The 11504-nt window shown below is 45.9% G+C and overlaps 1 protein-coding gene across 2 annotated transcripts in view; it reads left to right on the top strand.

The window, feature by feature from the left end:
* The window catches only part of LOC113486861 (protein SCO1 homolog, mitochondrial-like), a 16656-nt gene extending 7127 nt beyond the window's left edge, over positions 1-9529 (top strand). The window contains exon 5 of one of the 2 annotated variants that reach the window (XR_003399666.1): positions 8891-9529. The gene's annotated coding sequence lies outside the window, so the exon portion shown is untranslated. Of the gene's footprint in view, positions 1-907; positions 1574-8890 lie in introns of those variants that run through there. The other variant, XR_003399667.1, reaches the window with a different exon arrangement.
* The last annotated feature ends 1975 nt before the right edge of the window (positions 9530-11504 follow it).

The following is an 11504-nucleotide window of genomic DNA, read 5'->3' as shown; positions in this document are numbered from 1 at the left end:
GGGGGGGGGGGGGGGGGGGGGGGGGGGGGGGGGGGGGGGGAGTATTGTCCTTCTGTCGGGATCGCTGCCGAGGTCCGGCTGGGTGTTGGTTGATGGGGGGTGAACGATCACATTGTGCATTACCTGTTGGTACTGCCTATTATTGTGTTGTTACCATCACTAAACTGTTTTTATTTCAACCTACAAGTTTTTCCTTTTTGTCCCTCCCCTGTTTTCCTAGGTGAGGGAAAGGCTGCATGGTGTCTGGCTGCCAGCTGAGTTCAAACCAGGACATCACCTCTTTTGGAACTTCTGATGCAGTTGTTTGAGGGTGACTTGTGCAATACAGTGCATTAGGACAGAGAAAGTGGTAAATTACATTTATCCAGTGTTGTGATATAAGCAACATGGAAATATCACCTCTGTATCAGTGTCAGTGTCCCAGCACTCTGGCCATTCACTAGGGTGTAGTGGACAAATGCATGTTAACTGGTAATGAACAGAAATGAGCAGTGGGGACAGTGTTTAGAAGTGCAGTCCTGTCCAGCTTTTTGTAAAGCCATCTCTTGTGCTATAAGTCCCCAAGTTCTTATTTACATTACTTGCATCGGGGAAATACTTTTTTTCCTTTTTGAAAAAGCCAGAAATAATCTGAATATTTTTTCCTAGGGGGCAGGGTTGTGGGGGAATTGTGCTGACTGTCTCGCTGCTTATTCTATATTAGAGAGTCTGTTCCTCCCTGTTCTGTATTTCTTGAAAATACTCCTGTAGAAGACCTGTTAGGAATGTGACTAAGAAATGGAGAGGCTGATCTGTGAGGATACTTGCCTCTTTAAAGTCTATTTGTGCTTCTCTTGGTTACTTCCAAGAGCTTAAGATACCCTGTGGAGAAAAGATTAATTTTAATACTGTAATTTGAATCTTTCAGGACTGAGAAGACATAATACACATTTTCCAGCCATTTCCTGTCTTCCAAGAGGAATGGGAAAGAGCTAGTATTTCAAAGCTGAAAATGTAGCAGGTTTATCATGGGCCTAAGGGAGAGTGTATATATTTAAACCCCATTTTACTTAAGTGACCACTGAGCAGAGGAGTGGTTTGAAATTGGTGTCTGCAGTAGCCTCTGCAAGGAAGAGGGCTTGGCCTGGGGGCTTGTCTGTTCTGGCCTGGGTAGGGTCTCTGTCAGCAGCAGTCACAGAATGTAGGGTTGCATATTGTGCTGTGCCAGTGCGCATCCTCCCGGGACTGAGGCCTCCCTTTGTGTTTGGGGTCTCTTGCTGCCCTTCCCTTTTTCACAGGGGAGCATGTGCAAAAAGCATGGCAGTTTCCTTGTGTCTTCCCCTGAATCACTGTGCTGGTGGTGTTTTGCATGCAATGGAAGCTCTTTGCTTCTGTATGCCTTCTACAGGGGCATGTACACACTCTGCAGCAGGAGATGGTTTAAAGGGAGGGGGTTTAACTGATGTAAAGGAGGTGCTTGTGCAAAAATGTCATGAGAGGGCCTAGGCAGATGGGTTCCTTGCCACAGTGATCTTCAGTAGGTTCTGGTCAGTTGTTACTAGCAGCAGGAAAGAAACAGTGAAAAATTGACTCCTGTTCATGAGGGATTCCTGGATAACAGTAAACTGCTGTTAAACACCTACTACTCACCTCTCATATCTGGGCAACAAGAACTGGCTCTAATGAAGTCAGTCGTACCACAGATGCCCCCTTTTTTCCATTGTGTGACTCCACATTTCATCCCTCATACCTTTTAACATACATTGGTTTCTGGACAAAACTGGTTTTCATAGGTGACACCTTCAGATCTGTATTTCTTTATTTGACTATCCAGGAGTTGTTTGTAGCTGTGGAGTCTCCAGGGCCAAGTCTCTGCCCTGTCTCATCATCCTGTGGCTTTACTTCTCTACACAGCATCCTTTGTGCTTCTCAAGGTTTCTGCTGTCACATCAGGCTTGTATTTCTTTATATTGCATCAGTATGTTAGTGACAAATACCTTATTCTGCACAGAGTACAATCTGTGTAAAATTAGGCTTCTATGAAGTAATCATAAGTAAAAATAAAGCAAATTAACCAGAACCATCTGCTTAGAAGAAAATACTGGTATTACAGTTAAACCGAGTTAAAACAAAGTAGAAGTCAGTAGAAATTTGGATGAGGCAAGCCTGCCAAATCTCTGTCCCAAGGCTTTGCAAACTCAGTACAAAGCCTGTGAGCTGCAGCCTGTCAAGGATCACCCAATCTACATTTATTTCCCTAAAGCAAATTTGCATCTGACTCCTGCTGCAGAGACAAATGTAAGATTTCTGTCTTCTCCCAAATGTTTTGGCATAAGTGTCATGTCCTTTAACTTGTTTTTATGTGTCCTGAAAGGCAGACCCACTGATACAAGAAGCTTGTGGCTGAATGGGGGGCCTCTGGGAAGGGCATAGAAAGACACTGGATGGAGGGACCAGCCCGGGGACCATGTCACAGTATTCAAGCATGTGTCTTGCCTCCTAGTAGTGGGAGCAGCTGATGTCCTGCTTTTCTGCCTCCAAATTGATCCTACTCATCTCTTTTCCATTGGCCTTTTCTAGGAGGGAAACTTTCTTTGGAAGTGAGGGGTTTTTTTAATGGATTGTATAGTTTTGTTCGTTTTCTTAAAAAAAACCCTGTTGTTTAGGCTTTTACCACCCTGCCTTGGTGACAGCAAGGAGCACAGCTCTGATCCCTGCATGTTTAGGAGGAACAAGGGCTGTGTTGAATACTCACCAGGAGGAGGTGGAGCTGTTCAGGGGGTGGATATGTAGTGGGGGAAAGGGAATATGCTGGGGTAGGGCTTGGAAGACCCTTTGTCAGTAGAGCAAACTCCGCCTGTACTCATTGTAGCCCAGTGTGCAGTGCCCAGCCCACAAAGAGGGAGCTCAGGTCTGGCAGGGGAGTTTTATTACAGGGCTCCATGCCCGTGGCTGTGCTGAGCACTGGACTGGGGCCGAGGAGTGCCTGGCTCCCTAAGTGGGTCTCCCCTGTGGAAACTTTACTGGGCTACAGATTTCACTTGGGAAATTTGTGGAGTCTGGTGCTGTGAGGGTGAACCTCTGTTACTTTGGGCAAATGGGGACTCTTGGATACCCTGTGGGCAGATGGATGATACACAGAGCCCAATCCACAGCATTGCTGTGTGAACTCCCACCACACCCAGCTCCAGCCTACTTGTCCTGTAAAATACCAGGCAGAAAGCAGCATCTCTTCAGAGTGGCTGGCACCTCTAGTACCGACTGCAGAGCTGATGCCATCCCTGGCTGGGGACTAGTGACAAAGTGTCTTGAGGAATGAGGAACAGCTCTGTTGGTTTACCCAAGGAAGGCAGCACACATTGTGTGCTGTGTGAGTAGCCCATGGAGGAGTGAACTAGTAAGTCATTCTTAAGTCACATGGGTGAAGCTGGCTGCTTTAGGAATGTTCTTGCCACCAGCATGGGCAGAGCCAGGGACTGAAGAGGTGCAGAGATCATGCCTTTAAATGTGTGCAAAGCCTGATGTTGCGTATGCAGTCCAGATCATGGAATAACTCAGGTGGGAAGGAACTTTGGAGGTCTGTACTCCAACTTCCTGCTCAGAGCAGGGGCTGACTGGGTTGCTCAAGGTTTTAAACAGCTAAGGCTTGAAACCCTCTAAGGATGGAAAGCTGCACAACCTCTTTAAATGGGTGAAAACATGTTTTCCACTAGAGCAAATCTTTTTCTTTCTATCCAGCTTGGATTTCTCATTTTAACTCCTTTCACCGTGCAGCAGGGTGATGAGCCTGACTCCACCTTCCTGATAACTTCCTCATAGGTATTGGAAGGCTGCTGTTAGCTCCTTCCCAGGCTGAACAAGCCCTCTTCCCTCAGCCTCTCCCCATGTTGTGTGTGATGGCTGGCTCCAGACCCCTGACCGTCTTGACCTCAGATTCTTCTTTCCTGGCTGCTCCCTGGCCAGTCACCTCCCAGCACGTGTTTTTGCAAGGGCATTTTCCTTACTGGCTGCAGGACTTTGCATTAGTCCTTGTTGAACTTAAGGTCCCTGTCAGCCCATCCCTCCAGCCTGTCTGGGTCCCTCAGGATGGCAGCTCTGACCTAGAGGGTATCAGCTGCTCCCCTTACTACATTGCCATCTTCAAACTTCGTAAGTGAGTGTGTTGTTGCCTCTGCCAGGTCATGGATAAAGGTGTCAAACAGGAAAACTCCCAGGACTGACCCATGGATGTGACCCACTAACAACTGTCCTCTGAGTCTTATTGCCCAGCCAGGTTCTTCACCCATCTAGTTGCCCACCCATCCAGACCATAAACTCCTAGCTTGGATGCAAGAATATTGTGGCAGACAGTTTTGGGAGCTGAGGCTGAGCAGCATCCACTGCTCTCCCCACACCCATTGATCTGGTCGTTTTATCATAGAAAACAATCAGGATGGTCAGATGTGATTCACCTGTTAGTAAATCAACACTGACTGTTCCCAGTCATCTTCTTTTTTATGTGTCCAGTATTGTGCTCCAAACACATTTCTGTGGGATTTTTCCCTCTTCGTTACTTTTTTTTATTTTGCACTTAAGGAAACCTATCAGGAAAGCAAGCCTTTATCTTGGCTGACATGGGAGCTAGACTGGGCATCAGTCCACAGTCATCAGGGCAAAATCCAAATAATGTTTTATTTTTTCATACTGTCATGTGTACTGCCAGTGTGAAAATACTTCGTGTGCCTTCCATGACAGCCAAAAGGGCTCAGTCCAAATCCAGTTTTGATCTTAAGGAGAATTGACCTGGATCAAATGGCCTGTGATAGGAGAGTTTATCTGCTCCCCAGCTCTGAAACCACATGCACTGCAGCTGACAAGCTTGCTTGTGCCTAGAGCAGGTGAGTGCAGCCGAGAGGACATGGCTCCTAGGCAGTGCCTTGTCCTCAGTGATCATTTCAAAGAAGCTTGTTTTGACCAGGAGCTGCTCTGCTCTTCACTTGTATTCGGCTTGAGCTTTGCTCCAGCATGGGGCCAGGGGCTTTTGGAGTGGATCTCCTGCTCCAGGCCATGCCTTGTGCTTGGGCGGTAAGGACTGCCTGGGTCATGCATGTGTGTTCACACAGGGCTGTGCCTGCAGTCCTGTGGTGTGTCTGAATGATCGTAGTGTCTTTAATCACTCATGACTGTCCCTAACCAGAGCAGCCTGCTGTGCCCTGGAGGGACTCTCTAGGACAATTCCAGTGCAGATATTTCCCGGAGTACTGGATTTACCTCCTGCTTTCAAATAAACTCCCCATCTGATGGAGTAACTCACACAAGGTGGGGAAAATAGACATTTCTGCTGTCTGGAAACAAGATACAGTGTCTTGGTAGGCTCTAGATCCACAGACATCAGTTGTCTTCCTTGACCACTTATATTCAGCAAAGACTTCCTGATGGCGCCAGCTAGGCCCCTGTGCTTCCAGGGCTTGATGAGTCTTGACAAGGAGTTTGCTGGCTGTGGGGTGCTACTGTGTTGCTGGCTGGGCAGTCACTGGCCATGCTCCACTCAGCACAGGTTTGTACCAGCACCTTCTCTGAGACAGAGATGACCTCAGGAGCACTCCCAAGACACTCCAAAGCACAAACCAGCCAGCTTGACCCAGGCAAGCTACAATGACTGAGAGAGGGCAGGGAAGAGCCATAGAGTGAGGGTCTTATCCCCTCCTTAGGGGTCCCTACAGCCTTTCTCACACTGTCCCTTGGTGAACTTTAGGTTTCTTGTGTCCACATCTGGTCATAGAGTTACTTCATGCGTCCTTCAGCTCCTGTTTGTTCCAGCTTCCAGTCACTTATCTTGACACTGGCATCTTCAACTTAGACACTTGGTTTTTTATGTTTATGCTATTGGGGATGTACTCAGGGAGTTTTTCAGACTGTCCAAGGTCTGTCTTATCTTTCCTAGGAAATGAGTTACAGGTTTCAAAACATCTTACAAGTGGGTAATGACTACAGAGGGTAGTTAGGAAAAACTATAAATGAAAAGTAAAAGCTAGTAAAACACAACTGATGTCTAACGTTAAAACTAAGTGTAGCAATTTCCCTTCAGCGTGAGGCCGAGGGAGGGACAGACTTGGGGGCAACAGTGGGGAGCAGGGAAGACTGAGGTGTACACCTGAGCAAACACCTGGCCATGCAACTTGTGTCTCCTCCACTGGGCTGCCCTACACCCTAAATCCCTCTGGGTTCTTCTCAGCCCTATTGTTTTTCCCTGACCCCTCTGCTGGGGTGAGCAGTGTGGTGCTGCTCACGTGGGGGTTCAGCTGATGGAGACACGGGCTGCTGAAGCACTCCAGGTTCAGGTGCCTTAGTGCTGATAGAAACGCCACAGCCAGCCCTGCTTGACTGCATTTTGGCAATGCGAGACTGAGCAGCATTGTTTTCCAGCACTGCAGGCTATGGCACCATGAGGCTGTTGTTGTGGCAGTCCTTTGGAAACTGCAGCTGGTGGCACTGAACTGCAGAGGCAAAGATGCCTGGCCATTTAAGAAAGCTTGCTGAAACTTAGCATCCTCCTGCAGCCACACAGAATCACTTAATCTTTGCTGCTTGTTACCGATTAGCACCTTGAGGAAGAAAGCAAGTCTTCCTCATCTCGATCTTGGGTCAAGGCTATGCGTGGTTTGAGATACTGTAGCTCTTTTTCCCTTTCTCCACTTTCTCCCTTTCTCCAGTATGCAGATATCTACATTTGCTGAGCCTTTTCTCACTTCATCAGACTTGTGTGGTCCAAGCACTGACCCTGCGTTAGGAAGCTGCACTCCCATCAGCCCACAGCCAGGACTGTGGGATGAATCGTGGGGGGGGGGGGGGCCCTCACGTGCTCTTAAGTCAACTATAGGATGAAGCTGAAGGCTGAGCACTGAGTTGAGCTCTTTACCACCTAGCTGCAAATTCGTATACATATCCTCAGACAGGTAAAACAAAATGCAGACTGCTGAGGAGTCCAACAGAGCTGTGAACAGCTTGCCATGATGCACTGAGGTTGCCAGTTGCAGCTGAGGCTTTCCAGTCCCTGATCCTGGAAGATGCCAGAGCTGTGGCTCCGGGGCTGTGTGTGCTGGGGCTGCTCAGGAGCTCCCCAGCCTTGGGGCAGTGAGCATGTACTTAGGGAACAGATATTCCGGGCTGTGCGGGCAGCAAGTGTGTACTTAGGGAACAGATATTCTGGGCTGTGCTATGGGGGGAATGGCCACAGTCTTTGCTATTAGATGTGAACTGATAAGCAGGTTAGTTTTACTGGATTGCTCTTAGGTTTTGTGGCCTAAAAAGAAAAGCAAAAAGGTAACCATTTTCCCCCCAGAAGAGAATTTAAAAGGTTTGGTTTGGTTCAAACAGAAACTGATTTTTTTAAAGTAAGCTATGCTGCTCACGGAGTATCTAGCTTCTGACTTCGAGCAGCTCTGCATCAGTTGTATGTGTTCCTGGGAGTATGAGGATCTGTGCTGGGGAGGCCTGGGCAGGACTGATGACACCTGTCTCTGCAAGAACCACCTCATTCTGTGTTTTAAGCTGTGTATTACTACTTTAATAAAGTAGGTTCCTTCAGCATTCCAGGGGACTTACTCAGCTACAGCTTAGAAAACCTCCTTGTTCTCCTCAAGTTCTTTATGCAAAAATAGACAGACACCAACCAGTAAATCCACCTTTAATTTGGGGGGTATATTGAGCCATGGGTGCCCTTATGTGAATGAAGGGCAGTAATAAAAACTTCCTGGCCACACCAGGGCTAGAGAGCCTTGCAATGTGATAGCACCCTTGTGGTCTTCACCTCAGTGATGCAGGGAAATGATCACCTGCTTTGCAGCTTATTTACTTATAGCAACTTATAATGATTTCTGAATATTGCTTAATAATCTTGCCTACCCTGACTGTTCTGTGGAGGCTTACCAAGGGCTACTGTGTTCATCAAAACAGCAGTTTTCTGTAGAAACTTACCAAGAATTACTGTGTTTGGCAAAAATAAGAAACATGTCCTTGGAAAGCAGATGGGTTCTAACTAGTTTAGTCTTTGTAGTGGATGGATAGTCATGTATGGGCAGTAGAAACTGATATAGTGGTGCTTTTAGATAAGACAGAGGTGGTAAACCAGCTGGAACCACTCTTGTTGTTCAAGAAATTGGCTGAGAGAATCTGTACATGCTCGGTGGAAAAGTACAAGGTGAGGAAGACTCTGAGCCTTCCTCCAACAGACCAGAGATGCCCCCCAGGAGTCAATGGGCAAGGCGGAGAACATAAACTGCTGACACCAGCCTCTAGAACTAACCCAGCCTCACTTATGCATATGGATATTTGTGTTATGTCATCCAATTAATATGTATATCCACACTCGATAAGTTTCTGGTAAAATGTGCAGTGGTTGTGCAAACTTTGTGGAGAAATCCCCTTGCACCCTGGCACTGGAGTAGACATCCCTGCTGTATAACTCTATTTGAGTTGTAGAGTCCGTTTCTGTGAATCAGAACCAAATCGGAGAGAAGGGTTTTGCAGGGAGATCAGTGTGGCACAGCCTGGTATTGGCACTGAGTCTGTGGTCTTCATTTTGGTTTGGGGTCTGTTTTCCCCTGTTGAAAAGATCCTGTCCTGCTCTAGACTGTGCATGTGTGCAGTGTGCTCACTGCAGCTCCCTGCAGCACACATGCTTCGAGCCTCGGCCCCAGAAATCATGGATGTATTTTGCTGATTTCATGAAAACTTTCATCGTAGACATCCAGCAGGGAAGAGGTCAGCCTAGACCTTTTATATTCAAGAAAGCTGAAAGTAATTGAAACCAGAAGCTGGTGAACCCTAGGAGGAATGCAGCAATAAGGACAATTCCTTGCGTCAGAAAACAGCTGCAGTGATAATTTATCTTAGTTGCAATTTGATGCACATATAATCTGCTTTATTCCAGGTGGTTTTACTATCTTTTGAAATAGCCGCTATAATGCAGAGCTGCAGTGCAGAAGAGGGTGTGACACCAGCCTCTGGCTTTCGTAGAGTGCTCATTTCTAGGTAATATATATTTCTGAGAAAAAAACTAGCAAATTTACATATAAGGTCTGTAATTAGACCTTCATCTTCACTAGAGTAATTTCCAGTGCCCTGTAAGACCAGACTGGTTTTAGAAAGACCCAGCAGCCCCATCCCTACTGGTGCTGCATCCATGGGCCAGCTCCTGTTGGGCTGTGCCTGTGCTGCTCCGGGTGCCTTGCAGCAGTGATGGGATGGGACCAGGTTGAACCATGTCTGACAGCTGTCCCCAGGGAGCTGGCAGCACCGCCACCTCTGTGCCACGCTGGCTTGCAGCGGCAGTAATGGCTCCGGAGAACTCATGTCTTAGATACAGGCTCATGAGAAGGTAAGACATGCCTTCTCACCCAGTGATCTCTGCGTTTGCACCACACCATTTCTTAATTTAGTTTAGCTTTTTTTTCCATTTGAAAAGGTGTCTGTTAAAGGGAGCCATTGCTCTGAACATGGGTGTGCAGCTAAAACCTCGCTCCCAGGCCGCAGGCACCCAAATCGAGTTGTGGTGGACCACAATGACCTGGGACTGCTCAGCCCCAGAAGATGCAGTTTTGGGTTTTCCTGAGGGCTAGCAGGATACTACACAAGTGCAGAGGTGGCACTGGTGTGTGACCTGCTGTAGGTAATGGCTCTGTGTGTCACCAAAATCCGGGATAAAAATAACTAATTGACACCACTGTGATACAGAAAAGCAGACATTTCTTTATTGACGGCCGGACGTGTAGGGGAGTGCTCTCACCGACAACACGTGCCAGGCACCAGAATCATACACCTTATATAGAACTTACACATATTCATTAAGTCTTCATACATAAGCACACAACTTCCAAGAAATCATTAACATATTCTCCTCCTACTTCCGATTCTGCGCAGTAGAGGTTAGAAATGTCTAGAAATGGGTCTGGGGTGTAATGTGAGTAGGTGGTCCATGAGTCGGTGGTCGCGATCTCCCCCTGCTGGAATTACCTTTTGCTTAAGGACACAGTTTTCTTGGCAGGTACCTGTAAGCTGTTACGGTTACTTCCCTCAGTTCCCATTAATCCTGGACCTTGAAAACTACTTGCGTTCTTCTAGTCCTATGTATGTATTATAAATCAGTTTACAAATTACCTCGTGTTATGTTACCTAGGTTCTAACCGTTCTCATTAAACAATTATGACCAATCCCTTCAGCCTTGGTACAGGGCTGTACAGGGGATTTTAGAGTAGCAGTCAGTTGCTAGATTCAAAATACAATAAATGTAAAATGATTTTTACTAAAATATCTCTTAATTCTATACTTATATTAAAATCAAACACAATTTAATTTCAGTTGTTAATAAAATCAGTAACATTTTCCCCCTTTGAAAGTGTTGAAAATCATTTCAATACTTTCACGCTTTTATTCATTTTCATCTTTGAAGCCAAAGTTTGTCTTGCCAGGTGATGGTGGTGGCGGGCTGTAGTCTGGTGGCATAGTGGGTACTTCTCTCATAATTCTACAATGTATTGCAAGCCTATTAGTAAACTGTCTTTTAAGACAGGCATACACCAACATAATCATCAAAAGGACAATTAGTAGCAAAAATAGAGTTTTGATTAGGGATTTAAGCCAAGAGTTTAAATTCCATCCTAATCCACTAAAAATTTTTCTTAGCCAATCTTCTGACATATCTTCTCAAATTGTTTCTGTTTCTTTTTCGATTTTCCTAACAGATCTAAGTCATGTTTGACATCCTGTGTAACATTTGTGATATGAATGCCGCAATGATCTAATCTGTCTTTGAGATATTCACACACTCCATGTTCCTTTAACAGAAGCATATCTAATGCCATCCAGTTTTGAAGTGTCATTCGGGAAGTTGCCTGTAATTGCATGTTTAATTCTTTAAATCCTTTTCTTGTAACACTGGCCACTTTTTCTACTTGTCCTGTTAAGTGATAAAGCCATTCTCTATTCCTATAGGATTGGATTCAAATAGACTCTAAAGCCCAGCCAATTTTTACTCCTGTTGATGGTTCATTCCAGGTGTCATCATCTATTTCAGACATTTTAATTAGTTGTAATTTTAAGTTTCCCAGGGAGCACTTGAATGGCGATTTCTTCCAAATTGGACACAATGTTGGCAGGCCTAAAGTAATTTGTTGGTGCCATCACTTAATGCCCAAACTAAATGTCCTGGACTTTGAATGGTAGATTTCTTACAACTAGAAAAGTATCCTCTTCTGGTTATAAAGATGCTAGTCGTTGTGAGGTTATTATAAAAACCTCGACAATAACAACCAAACTTCAAAGCAGCTGCCAAATGAGGAATTCTTTGAATTATTTAGTCTGCATTGCTGCAATCATACACCTTTTCACATTTCTACCATGGTGCTACATGTTCCTTTTCTTGTCGGGCAGTGCCTTTATCTACTATCGAGGGAAGGATTGCAAACACTCCATTAATCCAGGTACCGTCCCAAGTGAAACACCAAGGGGTTCTGGCCATGTACTGAAATTGTGATTCACTGCTCTTA

Source organism: Athene cunicularia (genome assembly GCF_003259725.1).
Source record: "Athene cunicularia isolate RWA chromosome 18 unlocalized genomic scaffold, athCun1 chr18_part1, whole genome shotgun sequence".
NCBI classification, from domain to species: domain Eukaryota; kingdom Metazoa; phylum Chordata; class Aves; order Strigiformes; family Strigidae; genus Athene; species Athene cunicularia.
Note: the sequence above shows the minus strand (reverse complement) of the source record. Positions and strands in the feature narration are given on the sequence as shown.